General features: G+C 37.8%; 1 protein-coding gene across 3 annotated transcripts in view; it reads left to right on the top strand.

Annotated features, from left to right (window-relative positions):
• The window catches only part of LOC150108820 (actin-1-like), a 379,189-nt gene that overhangs the window by 192,163 nt on the left and 169,815 nt on the right, over positions 1–17,211 (top strand). The gene's annotated exons all lie outside the window — the stretch shown is intronic.

Genomic DNA, 17,211 nt, shown 5'->3' on the forward strand with positions numbered 1-17,211 from the left:
AGCAAGAGGGTAAGGAGTGGTTTCTTTGTGTGGAGGGTGGTTGAGCCGTGGAATGCATTGCCTGATGGAGTGGTGGGAGCGAGAACGGTCAGTGAGTTTAAAGAGTGGTATGATAGACTTTGTTTCTCAGGGGGGGGAACCTCCGCTCGATGAGTCTTTTGACTCCTTGGAGGCCTGAATAATAATAATAATAATAAACTGTTTATTGTTGAAAAATTGTCTTCGTTTTCTGCCAGGAAAACCCATTAAAAATCATAAGTGTGTTAATCTCAAGCCGAGCACTTTATTTTCTGGTGAGTTACTACATAATATTATTATTATTATTTGACATCTCCAGGGAGGCCAAAGACTCATCGAGAAAGATTGTGCCAACAGCATTGAACGATTGGTCCCCTTCCAACTAATGTAATGCTTTATTATGTAAAAAATTTATTTTTTTAGTAATGGCCACTAAAACTGCAATGAAAGGAAAAAAAAACATTGAAAAGAAAATCCATTTCTCTCGAAAATTAAAATCTTGATCGGTTGAAAAATGGAGAATAACTAGTAGTTGTTGCAAGGACTTTGAATTTAAATAACTCAACAATTTGACAATCAAACAAAATGAACATAAAATCCAAGAAAGTGTTATTGCTGGGTAAAAAGTAAGTGCAAACCATGTCGCTTGTTTACGCGATATTCTAATGGAAAAAATGGAGAAATCTCTAATGATTTGGATAGAAGATTGCACTCAAAAGAAAATTCCTTTGGTTGGAAATCTTATTAAACAAAAAGCTCTCAAAGTTTATAAACATTTGAACAAACTTGATCAAGATTCATCAGAAGAAAGCTCTCAGCATTGATTTTGTGCCAGTAAGGGTCGGTTCGAAAACTTTAAAAAGCGGTTTTCTTTGCATAATCTTAAAATCCAGGGAGAATCAGCAGACATAGAAGCTGCCTGGAAATGCCCAGGAGAACTTTTAAATATCATTGAAGAAGGTGGTTATAGTGGAGACCAGGTGTTCAATGCGGATGAATCCGGGTCATATTGATAAAAATGCCAAACGCATCTATATTTCGAAAAATGAAAGATCAACTCCTGGATTGAAAGTTTCCAAAGATAGAACTACTCTACTATTTTGTAGTAATCCATCAGGTGATTACATGACAAAAACCAATGTTTATTAACTGATCCTCAAATCCTGATGCTATAAAAGGACTCCAACTAGCATGTTTGAAAATTGGTTTTTCAAGTGTTTTTGTACCGAGTGTAGAAAGTTGCACAAAGAAAAAGAATATATCGACTTCAAAATTCTACTAATTTTAAATAATGCACCAGACCATCAACAAATTATTTAAGCCATCCGAATATTAAAATAACTTTTTTGTCCCTAATATTACTTCACTTATTCAACCGCTCAACCAAGGAATAATATCAACATTTAAGTCATTATATTCATTGAACATTCCAATTAATTTTGGAAAAAATGGTATCTAATCCAAAAATCACACTGCCTCGAGCATGGAATGAGTTTTCAGTATTGAATTGTGTAAAAATTATTTCTCTGTCCATTAAGGAATTACAGCCCTCTACACTGAATGTTTGCTGGAAAAAATATAGCCTTGAAACCATTCTGGAACAAAATTTTGTACCTCTAGTGGATGACTAGCTAAGTCAGTATAATAAACATCGCAAACGTTTTTGGTGAAGAGGACTTTTGCGATATGGTTGAAATCGAAATTAGTGAAACAGATTTAAACTAGGAGGGACTGGTACAATTAATAGATGACACTGAACCAAATGACAGAGAAAATTCTGCCAAAGATTCTGATTGTGATGAATCCATTAAAGTTCAAAGAAATTAGCAAAAGGATTGGACTTGGCAAGAAAGTTAGGAAGTTATTTATGGATAATGATCCCTCAATGGAGCGATCTGGAAAATTCACGAGAAAACTGGATATTTGTTTAGCTCTATATTATGTTTGGCTCCATATAACATAATGAAACAATTGCAGCATAGTGGTAGGCAAGGTCTTATTACTGACTTCTTCATAACTAAACCAACCGATGTATGCAATGATAATTATACAAATCATGTCCAAGAGATTTCAAGTGATAATGACATCAACTCGTATGATTTACAGCCACTCGTAAATAAAGAACATCTACGAAATACGAAATGTTATTTTTGAAGACAGCGATGACGATTTAAATATGCATGTATTTTATTTTGCCTGAAACATTCATTATGTATAATGAAATTTATGTATAATTTGTAATTTTTATAATTTATACTATGTGTTTGTTTCATAGTTTGTTTTCTTAACTTACATGAATTATCTGGATTAAATAAAAATAATTTTTATTTGGATTTGTCATTGTTTATATAATAAAATAAAATTTAAAAACGCAGAACATTTAAAAACTCTGAGTCTCGCATAATGCGATTTATATAACGCAGCATTTCTATGGAACTTAACATCCCAATTATACAAGGGTTACCTGTACTTGGAAAGTATAGAAGCCCCAGATAAAGCATAAACTGGAAGTAAAAACAGTATGATTGGAGGGAACTGAAAATTTCACAAATTCTAAGAGCCAGCAGCAATTAAATCAGTGCATAGCTCATAGGAGGAATGGTGTGCAGTTTTTATATGTATGGAGGGAATTTGATGAGCAAAATTAGGAAAATGAGGGCTTGGGAAGGGAAATGTGGCAACTTCACTTGTAATGAGTGATTTTGAGAACGGGAAAGAACAAAGAATGCAAAATGCAATTTAGCAGGTCTCAAATCTGAATGGAAGTCCTTAAGAAATGCAACGGTACACTATTTGAAGTATCAGTAGGATATATATTGCAATTCGCGTTGAAAGTTTTTTCCACTTGGTTATACTATAAATCAAAGTTGCCAAGAAATTATATTCTTGGTTTAATCCTTTATCCCAGTCGTGAAGGTACTTCATGTGCACATAGTTTGCTTATACACTTTATTGGTGAGCTTAGTTTATTGATGAGATCTCAATAAAAGTAGAAACCAGTCTGAACGGTGACCCATCTCATAATACACATCAGAAAGGATTTGTACTTTGCATTATGGAATACTAATACAACTGATGCCAAGTCATTAGCCTCTATATACAAGTAGACAGGCCACTGTGGGAGCAAGACCAAGTTGAGATACTAAGGTTGAAGAAATGAAGAGTGCATTACTTCAACCTTTGCACCTTAGTGAGACTTGGTTGATTGGACAGAACATGAGGGATGTTGAATTTTCAGTAAGGACATAGAGAACGTGCGATTTCAGTTCTGTTGTCTTCTAATAGCAGAAAAGGTGAACTCAACAGTAGTCGACAGGAAAGTAGATCTTAATGTACTGTCTGGTATGAGAGAAGAGCCTTTGGGACAATATATAATTGGTTGTTGCTACAGGCCAGGGAATGTAAAGGGAAATGTAAATGATCTGCATCAGAAAATTAGCACCATGAGCACAGAACAAGTAATTATTATGGAAAGCTTCAACAACAAGGACATGGATTGGAAAGAGAAAAAACATGGGGAGAAGGAAATGAGATTCATTTAGCTACTGACAGATCATTTTCTAAAAACCATACTACAGAGAAATGTGGAATTTGAGTATACTGTAACTTGTTAAACTAGACAGTATCCTACCTAGCATTAAATACCATTTTGTTACATAATCATTTTGTAATTTGGTAAAAACTATTTACTATCAACACATACTTTGATATGAGCTGAAGTATATAATATGGATAGCTAAATCCCATTTTTTCAGCACATTCATTCAGTGTCTGTGTAGATACCTACTAACAAGGTGCACTGAGAGAAGGTGAGCATTAGATAACAATTCAGAAATCCAGGTCAGTTCTCCCACATTTCTTTAAAAGGCTGTGTGGAGGTCTCATCCTAGTTAACTAGCTTTTGACCATTAAGTGATCCTGCCATGATAGGTAGATTATTATTATTCAAGCCTCCATGGAGTCAAAAGACTCATCGTGGGAGGTCCTTCCTAAGAAACACGAAGTCTATCATACCACTCCTTGAACTCATTGACCATTCACGCTCTCACCACTCCATCAGGCAATGCATTATATAGTTCAACCACCCTCCATGCAAAGAAACCACTCCTCACCCTCTTGCTCAGTTTCCTTTCGCAACTTCCAGGGATGGCCTCTTGTCATCACTCCTTCCCACTGTTCAACCAAGTGAAAGAACTACCCAGTGTCAATCCTGTAACCACCTCTCAACAGGTTAAAAGTCTTAATCATATCATCTCTCCTTCTATCCACCAAACTCTGCAGATCCTCATAACTATCATTGTACAGTCCTGAAGCTATCTTTGTTATCCCACTTTGTAAACTTTCCACAGTTAATTTATCCCCTTCAAATCCTGAGGACCAAATCTGACACAATAGTCGAAGTGTGGTCTGATCAGGGTCTTATACAACAGAATGATAAACCTTTATCTCTGCAGGTCAGTGTCCTTCTCATAATTGCAGCAATCCTCTGTGTTACCTTCCCCACCTTTGCAATATGTCCCCTAAATTTCAGGTTTCTATCAATCATCAATCCCAAATCTCTTGTCTTCCATACTTCCACCAGTATAACTCCTCCCATAGAGTATGCAGTGTCCCATCGATGTTTCCCAAACCTCAAGACATTTTGCTGCATTAAACTGATACCCCATTCATTTGCCCACCTATCTTGCTTATTCAAATCCTCTTGCAGGGCTGCCACATCTGCACTATTACTAATAATCTTTCCCAGCTTTGCATCATCTGTAAACAACTGAACATCCCCCTGGAATCCACTGGCAATGCTATTGATATAAAGGTTAAACAATATAGGTCCTAGTACTGAGCCCTGTGGGACGCCACTTGTAACCCTCTGCTTCCTTGAAACTGCCCCACCATACACAACTCTCTGATACCTATTGGAGAAGCCAATCCTAAATCCAGTTGACCAATATGACATCCAGACCCATGTGCTGCAACTTAAATATCAGCTTATCATATGGCGCCCTGTCAAATGCCTTTGCTAAGTCTAAGAAAATGGCAGTATATGCCTTTCCCTCATCTAATGCTCTTGTAACTTTATCATAAAAGGATAGCATATTGCTAAAACAAGAGTGCCCCTTCACATATCCATGTTGACTCTCACAGATAACATTATTCTCATCTGCCCAATGCTATATACGGTTCACTACTTTCTCCAAGATCTTAACAACTACTGATGACACACAGACTGGTCTATAATTAGACACTTCCAGTCTGCTACCGCCCTTATACAATGACACTACCTTACCTTCCTTCCATTCCGTGGGCACCTTTCCAGTAGCCAGACTTTCATTGAAAAGCCAGGTTAAAGGCACTGTCAGTTCCCTAGCACATTCTCTCAAAACGCGTGGTAAAATACCATCCAGTCCCACAGCTTTACTGACATACATCCAGAGTACTCAGTATTTCAAGCACACTCTCCTCCTGTACCTCTAAACCTTGAACCTACCCTATCCTTCTGGCATTAAAACTAACTCCTCCAGGATGAAATACTCCAATAAAGTGGTCATTGAACAATTCTACTATTTCCTCTGCATCAGTCACTCTATTCCCATTTTTATCCCACAATATCATTCTTTCACAGTCATTTCTCCTCCTGCTGGCCATATATCTAAAAAAATTCCCTAGGATTTTCTTTGGATCTTAGGGCTAATCACATCTCATATTCCAGTTTGGTCTTCCTTACCATACTAATCACTCTTCTGGCCTGTGTCTTGTACTCTTCATGCATCTTCTCTTCTCGTGTCTCCTTATATCTCTCTTCCACAGCCTCTTTTTTGCATACAATTCCTGTTTAATATTGTTTGTCATCCACTTTACTCCAAATTGTGTCCTCTTGTTCACTTGTGGTATACATCTTACCATTGCCGCTAACAAATATTCTTTCATAATTTCCCATGCACTAATGATATCCCGGCCTTTCAAAATCATTAGTGTCACTGCCTTCCAAAGTCTCCACTCTTAGAGGATATAAATTGTCACTTATCATATGCAGTACTCCACCACCACACTTTCCCTTCCTATCCTGCCTAAAACTGTTGTACCCAGCAACATCTATTCCTGTTATTATATCCTCTTCTGTCAACCACGTCTCAGTGATCCCAATAATTTTTGGCCAGGCTGATGCTATCTGCGCCACCAATTCCTCTCCCTTATTCCAGATACTCCTGGCATTAGTATATAGCATATAAATGCCATTGTTTCTATACCCAGCATTATCCCCTCTAAACTCCACTGAGCTCAGTGTTACCTGATGTTGTCCCCCTTCTCCCAAGTACCCATTCCCACAAGAGGCCACCCCTGCTACCATCCTCCCTGAGACACACTGACTTTTTCAGAACAGCAATCTCTCCAGATGCCTATGTCCTTCCTCATTCAAATGTAAGTGGTCACTTGCATACAATTCCTCTCTGTGCTCAAATGCACTCCAAGCATCCACATATCCGTCCTCTCTTATCACGCATTCTAGCTATTTTTCATTCAATATTACTGCTCTTCTACTCAGTTTGTCATTATCATACCTAGGCAACACACACACTATCTTTCCTCTCGGTGTCTTCTTTCATACCACCTCAACCAAGAATCTCATATCTCTCGCTGCCCTATTTACACCACCACTCAAGTCATTTGTTCCCACCATCACTGTCATCTCATCTACCCTTTCACCTCTCTTAACTGCCAAGGCAGTTAAGAGAGACTTTCTATTGTTCCTCCTGGAAAACACTCCTCATGCATCCTATCTTGAACACCACGGATCATTGAGTCCCCATACATTATACCTCTTACCATTCACTCTCTCCTATTGTTTCCATTTTCTCCTCTTCTTTCATTCCCATACCCCCCTCTCTCATTCTGTCTCTCCTACTGTTTCCATTCTCTCCTCTTCTAGCACTGCCATACCTCTCTCTCATTTTGTCTCTCTTACATGTTTAGTACTGATGTACTAAACGCGCTGAAAAATGCAACAGGAGATACAAAAATGGCTTTTCCCTCACAATATGGCTCCACTCCATGGATTCGTTTCCAATTTAGTCTTTGCTTCATTTATAAATGTCTTCAGTAGCTTCTGCTACTCATTTAAGTAGAGAATTAAGAGAATTTCTGAATAGTTTATGTAGTTCATTAATAAACTATTCAGTATTCTCAGGTGTTCCCAATATTATCTGAGCATTACAATGACTGCTGTATGTCCATTCCTGATCATTAACTCTGTGGAGGTCGTAGTTGAAAAAATGGCAGCTTAAGTCGCATGTATTTAGGAGATACATTTGTTACTAGTATGTGCTAAAATGCGATAAAACTTTTAAAAAAAAAACTGCAAAAATAATACATGGTTTATTTATTTTAAGTTACAATCTAGAAATTATGGAACAAAGAAATATAAAGAATAAAAATTTAGCTGATTTTTGCAATATAAACCAGCTAGATATGAGGCATAAAAATGCTTTCAATTCTGTTTAATTCAATTCTATTAAACGGAGTTGAAATTCTGTTTAATTGAATTGAAATTCAATTTCAATTCAATTCTATTCTATTCGTTTAGCATCTCTTTCTCTTGAATACTGGTTCGAAATAGAATCGATGTATTTATTTGTATATAATAAGATTAGATCTAAAATATTATCTGTGATAAAGTAATTCCAAGTTTTAAGCTCTGTCTTGGCATTTGGCTGAACTAACAGAAGTTAACACAAAATATTCTGCGGCCATCTTCTAATTTGTCTTCTTATTGGATTTTTCATCCATTATGATTCTTTATCCTTTCTAAGAAAATATTCTTCATTCATGTCTAATTCATCTCGATTTCTTCACTAAAAATATCTTGTTCAGTATCTGAATCTTCTGAATTGAACTTTCACATAATCAACATCTTCTAAATCACTTTCATCTTTGCATTCGACTATCATTCTTATCATCAGACTGGAGTAACATTCGCTGATTCTCTTCAATATCTGATGGATTATCCAATCAATATATTTTTCCAGCCATTTTCAATGGTAAATAGAAAAAATTAAACCAATACTATACTGACATTGGAGTTTGCCGTAGCTCTCAGAGATACAATTTACTATCAAATATCACGCACCTTTACATAACACGTTAAACCAAAACTGACCACATATACAGTGTGGAATATCACTTGTAATATATGAATGTGCATCTAGTTATGACCTTCAAGCTATACCCTGGATATGTATAAGAATATTTATATTAAACAATTTGTTTGTATCTGTCAGATCAGTTGTGCCCTCCACGTGGTTAAACCAAAGTAACAAAAGGGAAGGAGGAGTAAAAATCCATGGGGACGGCACTATACGCAAAATAGTATTAGGTTGATTCCAAAATTCAGAAACATGATGCTAGATGTGCTTCCGAAAAAAGTAAAGGTACAACTTTCAAACTTGTCATAAAAACAATACAACACACATACACCTCCTCAGCACAATAAATTTTCTTACATAATCACATCCATTTGGTTAACTAAAGAAATGTGCCCTACTTTTCAACCAACTGTCTTCTCTCTTATGGGGAAGCATAGCTTCCTCTCTCACACACACACCCACATGCACTATTTAAGATGCAATTGATGTTTTTAGTGTTGCCTATTTTCATTGATGATTTTTGTTGCTGAATTTCATACCAAATTTATTACAGCTATTAATTCAATTATGGAATCTTGCAGATTTCTCTAATGGACATGTTTTGAGTTGTCTGCAAGTAAAGAATTGAGATGAATATTTTTAATTTTGATGCTAATGCCACTTTCCTTCATAATGTGATAGATTTAGATAATGATAAATAGTGGAGATAATTTGCACCCTTTTCTCACACATTATTATTATTACCCAAGATCCCATGAAGTCAAAGACTTATCTAGGAGGTCCTTTTATCATACACACAGCTCATCATACTGTGCTTTAAACACACTCAAATTCTCTGCAGACATTACACACTCAGGCAAGGCATTCGAAACATTCACAACTCTGCATGAAAAAAACCTGACAATAGTCCATGTTTGGCCTAATCAAAGCCTTATACAATGGAACAAGAATCTCTCTACTTCTATAAGTCAGTGTCCTCCGCATTATTCCCAGAAGCCTTTGTTGTCTCCACAATTTTGGCTATGTGTCCCCTAAATTTCAGATCCTTATCCACTATTATTCTCCACCTCTGACAATATATCCTCACCAAGCATAAATTATGCATCCATTTGTGTTTTCCAAATTTTAAAACCTTGCATTTTGCATCGTTGAACTCCTATCCCTATGCCCAATCACTCGATTCATTAAACTCTCTTCTTGTGAGGCACAACATCCTCTCTACTCTTCATGGTTCGTCCCAACTTTGCATTATCTGCAAACTGAATATCTCCATCCAAATCATAAACAATATCATTGATATAAAAGTTAAACAGCAATGGACCTAATACAGACCCCTGCGGCACACCACTACTAACTTTACTTTTCCCGGATATCACTCCCCTATACACAACTTGTTGATACCTATTAGATAGCCAGTCTCCAATCCAATGACCAGGCTAATATCCAACCCCATCTGCTCTAGTTTGACTATCAACTTATCATGCGATAATCTCTCAAAAGCCTTTGCGAAATCTAAGTATATTGCTATGTATCCTTCTCCACTGTCCATGGAAGCAGTCACCTTATTGTAATAAGTAAGTAGATTACTAAAACATGCCCTCCCTTTAACAAATCCATGCTGTCCATCAAAGATAATACCACTGTTGTCAACCCAACTCTGGATCCTAGTTCTCACAAGTTTCTCCAACAACTAAACCACAACACCTGACACACAGATAGGCCTATAGTTTGATGCTTGAGTTCGATCACCTCCTTTATGAAGTGCCACAATCTTGCTCTCCTTCCACTCCTTAATATCTTGACCAAGTGCAAGACTCATATTAAAAAAATATGTCAAGGCCGGCGTCAACTCTCTGGCATATTCCTTCAGAATACGTGGTGATATGTTATCCAGTTTCACAGCCTTATTTACATCTAGTTTGCTCAACTCCCCATACACCTCTTGCTCACTTACAATCAGTTTTTCTTCCCCATTGTCAACTGCTCTCAATCACTCCATGAAGTCATATTCACAAGGCCGAAAGACCTTTATGAACTGCTCGTTAAGTATCTCCACTACACCTTCTGCAACAGCTGTCTTTATACCATTTTCTCCAATCAATATCATCCTTTCATAATCATTCTTTCTTTTGCTGGCTATGTATCGAAAGAACTCCTTAGGATTCTTTTTGGCTTCATTATACTTTCTGCTATTTATACTCTCTTTAGCTACCCTCACCAACCCAAGTCGCCCACCTTGACTGGTCTTTGTAGTCCTCATGGAATTGGTTATTTTCACTTCTCTTATGCTGCTTCATAATACCCCTTTTCTCTGATTCACATGCTAAATCTATTTATTCATCCATTTCACACCTACCTTATTTAACCTTCTAACCCTTGGAATACATTTAGACATTGCATATATTAGATAGTTCTTGAAATCCCCCAAGCTGCATTGATCTCTTTTGCAGCTAACTCCTCATTCCATGCTACACCTGCAAGCTGTCTCCTGAGCCATTCATAATCATCCCCTTATAGTTCCACATATACCCTTTTCTTACAGAGGTCCTCGCGCTGCTTGCAACCACCCAGGTAATCATCTCATGATCACTCTCAACATTTGGTGGGTGATTTGACACTTCATATATAATTACATTCTCTGATGAGATGACCAAATCCAAGATCCTCAATCCTCATGTTCACTCTGTTACATACTGTCTGAAGTAGTTATCCCTCAAAAACTCAAGTAACTCATTTTCTTTTCTTCCAGTTGCTATCTCATCATTCCAGTCTATATTGCCATAATGAAGTGATCATGATGATCACTCTTTTCTTATTTGCTTGGCTAATTTGTTTATACATTTCAGAGTCACTACCATCCACATTTCCTGGTCTATAACAACATCCAACTAAGTATTTCATTCCATTCCCCTCTATCTCACACCACACTGCTTCAAACCCACTGGCACTATTTCCCTCTTGCATCTCTACTTTGTATGGACATAACTCTTTCTCTGTCATCAATACCACTCCCCCCTCCATTTTTACTCCTTCTATGCTCACGAAACACATCATATCCTTTCATCTCTATTCCTGTCAGGATGTCGTCCTCATCTAACCATGTCTCACTTAATCTAACAATTTTTGTTTGAACTAACTCAATTAGTGCAACTGTTTTATCTGCCTTGTTTCTTACACTTCTAGCATTTGTATACAAACACAATAGCTCATTCCTGGATCTACACCTAGTTCCACTGATACCACTCATTCAATGATCTCTCCATGCTCGACTGGGGCCATTTCGCATTCTGCATATTCAGTTTGGAACCCTCTTCAATTCCAACTGTTTCCTCTTGATCCCGGGTCAACCCATTCCTTTCCTGTCTACACATGCTCTCACATCCTCTTGGAGCATCCACCTTTCTCATGCAGTGTACCCCTGTCCACCTACCCTTTTCTCTGTCCATCTTGCACACCCATTCTCTCATTTTCCATACTCATGCCTAACTTTCTCATTCATAACCACCTCTTCAATCTCTCCTGTCATACTCTCCTGCTCTTCCACATCACTTCCCACTTGATCTGATTCATTCTCTGTACTCACTTTTCCCTTCCAGCAGCAGTCTCCCGAAGCGACTCACAACGTAACAACTCAAATGCAGTCCATTACTCCCATACAGTTCACTCCATCCTTCAAACTCATTCCACACATTAACAAACTATATTACCCCTCTCCTCACACATTTCAGCCAATATATCATTCATAATCCTTGCTCTATGCCTTATCTCACCACAGTCATACCTAGGCAGCACTTGCTACCCTTCCTGTCATACTATTCTCTTTTATACCAAGTCATTCGTACCTATTAAAACCATCAACTCCTTTGCTCGCTCCCTTCTCACATCCAATGCCTCAATTACTCTTCTCATTTTACTGCCTGGAAAACATACCTTGTGCATCCTCTCATCTAGCACACCTTTAATAATGGAGTCACCATACAACGCCACTCGCTCGTCTTTCGTTAACTCTTTCGTACCTACTTGATTTGTTTTAATTGTTTTCAACCAAATTTTCTTAATTTCATTCTGCATCCATTTAATCTCTTTCCTCGTCCAACCCAGTTCAACTTTCGAATTTCGCGTCACATTCTATCATTCAATCTTTCTGATTTTCGAACTTTCGACTTCTGCTTCACACATTCACTCTCATTCATCCTTTTGAGTTTCCGTACTTTCGGTCCATGCTTCCAAATTTCGCTTTCATTCATTCTTTCCATTTTTCCAGCTTTTGAACCTTTCTTCACTCTATTTCCGGTTTCTTTCATTCTCTCAATTTCGTTGCCTTCTGCCACGTTTGCCTCACTTTTGTTCTTTTTACCATCCATCATGGTTTTCAAATCACTCATTTTCTTTTTCAATGATTTTTGAACTATTTTTCGCCTTTCTTTCACACCATGCTTCTCTTTTGAACGAGCACTCATTCTTCCCATGACAATCTCACTACTAACACTTTCTGTCATCAAATTCATATTAGCACTCATCAAATCCTCGTTTAGCTCATACCCTTCTTCCGTCAGCCCTAAATGTCCACAAATCATCTATGTAATCAAAAGAACACATGTAGCACACCTCGCACTTCACGAAATGACTGTGGTCTAAGTTAAAGTAGTGCACTGACAAAGCCGTCGCCATCTTTCCTCTGCCGGTTTACTACTCTAAGGTCTAATAACAACAAATTTGTAATTAAGTTTAAACAAAATATCCCACACACTAATAATACTAGTAGCACACAACTTTTATAGCTGCTCTTACTCAAACAATCACTCTAATATAATTAGTTATTTCAAGAATATCTTATCTGAATCCGGAGCTCTTCTTACACACTGCCACTACTGTTGCCTCACGAGCGGTCTTTCAATATATTCAATTTATTTAACATCAAACTATCTTTATCTACCTTTTTAGCTGCTGACTTACAACTCAAATAGATTGTACTACTTGATGTAATGTACCACTCACACCATATAATTATGCAGTTTTGAACAGCTTTTTTTCTTTTTTTTCTTTTCCTTGTCCCTTCTCTAGATATACTAAACCCACAAATCCTTATTCCCATGATTTATAATGTAATAAACTTAGTTTAATCCTTTATCCAATTGTGAGCAAACGAATTTTGCACCTGAAAGTATCTTCAGGACTGGGGTAAGGTAGTACAACACCAGAAACTCGTTGCAAAGCTAACATCACTCCTATCTCAGTATCTCCCATAATACAAAACACATCTCCTTGCGGATATGTATAATGTTATGCATTAAGGGAAAGGCCACTACCCAGACTAGTTTAGACCTTTATTGAGGTCTCTTCAGTGCAAGCCAGGCCCAGAAGTGGAGATACCAGGCAGAAGCAATAGCGAGATCATCTTTACCTATAGGAGTTGCCAAAAGGTGTGCCACCTTTTTATTAAATTACTCTGGATTTAGAGAAAGATGTTGAAAGTTTATTTTTCCCTTGGTTAGACTATAATTTGGTTAGACTGAAGTGACCTCAATAAAGAATTGAAACTAGTCTGGGTAGTGGCCCTTCCCTTAATGCATAACATTATACATATCAGCAAGGAAATGTGTTTTGCATTATGGGAGATACTGAGATAGGAGTGATGTTAGCTTGGTCCACCTTTGCAACGAGTTGCCCAGGGTTGTACTACCTTACCCCAGTCCTGAAGATACTTTCAGGTGCAAACTTTGTTTGCTCACACTTGGATAAAGGATTAAACTAAATTTATTATAGTCTAACCAAGTGAAAAATAAACTTTCAACAACTTTCTCTAAATCCAGAGTAATTTAAGAAAAAGGTGGCACACCTATTGCTTCTGCGTGGTATCTCCACTTCTGGGCCTGGCTCACACTGAAGAGACCTCAGTAAAGGTCGAAACTAGTCTGGGTAGTGGCTGTTCCCTTAATGCATAACATTGTACATATCTGCAAGGAGATGTGTTTTGCATTATGGGAGATACTGAGATAGCAGTGATGTTAGCTTGGTCCACCTTTGCAACAAGTTGGCCGGTGTTGTACCACCTTACCCCAGTCCTGAAGATACTTTCAGGTGCAAACTTTGTTTGCTCACACTTGTATGAAGGATTAAACTAAATTTATTATAGTCTAACCAAGTGAAAAATAAACTTTCAAAATTTATAATGATTAGCATCAGGCCTCCATTGCATCAAGACTCATCACAGAAGGTCCACTCTCACCATACTGTAATAATATAATGATGTGTGACAAACATAAGAATGTAAATTGTACTACCATATACAGAAATTTGTAATTTATATTAGTTACATAATTTTATGTTTGATTGGAGAATGTTCTGAATAGACTTGTGAATTTAAATATGCTTAATGCTTTGCTGTGGGAAATTTGTAAAATAGGACTTTTGAATGCATTCTTGTGCTGTATGTATGGCATAACTGATCAGTTAGTTGCCATATTATTTTTTTTTGGGGAAAAAAAATCTGAAGCTGTTATTCAGCATATAAATTGGCACCATCTGAAGCAAGTCTGCTGAGTGGAGTAGAGTGCCCTCATGCAACGAGTCTTTGAACTCCTTTACTGCTTTCTCTGCTTGGCAGGACCAGAAAAGTAAATTTCGATCATTATTTGATTTTTTGTTTTAACTTTATTATTCAGTTGTATTAAAGTTTAAAAGTTTATTTTATTATCCTGAAGGCTACTAAATCTTAAATTTATTCATTTTCCACCATGTTGGGAAAAGGTGGTATGCTATTAATCCAATCATTATTATTATTACATGGAGATGGGCAAGACAGGATATTTAGTTGGGTGTTGCTACAGACCAAGGAGCACAGAAGGTGGGGACCAGGAGATGTTGAGGCAGTTGAGTGTGGCAAGTGCAAGAAGAAAGATTGTTATGGGAGATTTTAACTACAGCAGTATAGATTGGGGAAAGGAAGATGCATGTAGCAATAAGGGAATGGAATTTCTAGAATTCTCGAGGGACATGTCTTAGGCAACATGTAACTGAGGGAACAAGAAGTTCAAGAGTTTTGGATTTGGTTATAGCATCAGAAGAGCTGATGATAACTGAGATGACATCTCTCCCACCAGTTGGAGAGAGTGACCATATGGTTTTGACTTGGAAAATGAATAGACATGCAGAAGTATCAAAGAGACGGGAACGTATGTGGAATTATAAAGCAGGTGATTATAATAGTCTTAGACGTCAACTTCGGGAAGTTTCGTGGAGGGAGGAATTGGAAGACTGGGATATCATTAGTGCTTGGGAATTTGTGAAGGAATATTTGTTAGCAGAAATGGTAAGCTCTATTTCACGAGTGAAGAAGAGGACACAATTTGGAGTAAAGTGGATCACAAACAATATTAAACAGGAGCTACATGTGAAAAAGAGGCTATGAAAGAGATATAAGGAGACAGGTGAAGAGAAGATGCATGAGGAATATAAGACACAGGCCAGAAGAATGACTAGTTTGGTAAGGAAAGCAAAACTGGAATATGAGAAAAGATTGGCCCTTAGATCCAAGGAAAATCGTAGGGAATTTTTTAGCTATGTGGCCAGTAAGAGGAGAAATAACTGTGGAAGAATGATGACATTCTGGGATAAAAATGGGAATAGAGTGACTGATGCAGAGGCATAGTGGAATTGTTCAATGAACACTATTGGAATATTTCATCCTGGAGGAGTCGATTTGAATAGTAGAGGGTAAGAGCAGGTTCAAGGTTTAGAGGTGCAGGAGGAAAGTGTGTTCCACATACTGAGTAAAGCTGTGGGACTGGATGGTATTTCACCACGAGTTTTGAGAGAATGTGCTCAGGAACTGACAGTGCTCTTGACCTGGCTTTTTAGTGAAAGTCTGGCTGTGAGAAAGGTGCCCATGGAATGGAAGGAAGGTAACATAGTGCCATTGCATAAGGGCCAGTAGCAGACTGGAAGTGTAATTATACGCCAGTTTGTGTGTCATCAGTAGTTAGTAAGATCTTGGAGAAAGTATTGAGGGACAATATACAGCATTGGGCAGATGAGGTTAATATCACCAGTGAGAGTCAACATGGATTTGTGAAGGGGTGCATTTCTTTTAGAAATATGCTAGCCTTTCATGATAAAGTTACAAGAGCATTAGATGAGGGAAAGGCATATACTGCCATTTTCTTAGACTTAGCAAAGGCATTTGACAGGTGCCACATGATAAGCGTATATTCCAGTTGCAGCGCATGGGTCTGGATGTCAGATTGGTCAACTGGATTCGGGATTGGCTGTCCGATAGGTATCAGAAAGTTGTGTATGGTGGAGCAATATCAAAGATGCAGAAGGTTACAAGTTGGTTTCCACTGGGCTCAGTACTGGGACCTATATTGTTTAACCTTTATATCAATGACATTGTCAGTGGATTGCAAGGAGATATTCGGTTGTTTGTGGATGATGCAAAGCTTGGAAGGGTTATTAGTAATAGTGCAGATGTGGTAGCCCTGCAAGAGGATTTGAATAAGCTAGATGGATGGATAAATGAATGGGGGTTTCAGTTTAATGCAGCAAAATGTAAGATCTTGAGGTTTAGGAAACATCAATGGGATGCTGCATACTCTATGGGAGGAGTTAAACTGGAGGAAGTAGGAGCAAAAAGATATCCAGGTTTGATGATTGATAGAAACCTGAAATTTAGGGGACATATTGCAAAGGTAAAGGTAGCTCAGAGGATTGCTGCAATAATGAGGAGGACACTGACCTGCAGAGATAAAATGGTTATCATTACGTTGTATAAGACTCTGATCAGACCACACTTAGATTGTTCTCAGATCTGGTCTCCAGGATTTGAAGTGGATAAATTAACTGTGGAAAGGGTACAAAGGTGGATAACAAAGATGGTGTCGGGACTGTACAATGTTAGTTATGAGTATCTGCTGAGGGAATGTGGCCTGCAGAGTTCGGTGGATAGAAGGAGGGGTGATATGATTGAGACTTTTAAACTGTTGAGAGGTGGTTACAGGGTTGACACTGGGGGGTTCTTTTGCTTGGTTGAACAGCAGGAAAATGACAAGAGGCC

Source organism: Typopeltis vanoorti, chromosome 2 (assembly GCF_054136105.1).
Source record: "Typopeltis vanoorti isolate ZY-2024b chromosome 2, IOZ_Tvanoo_1.0, whole genome shotgun sequence".
Lineage (NCBI taxonomy): Eukaryota > Metazoa > Arthropoda > Arachnida > Uropygi > Thelyphonidae > Typopeltis > Typopeltis vanoorti.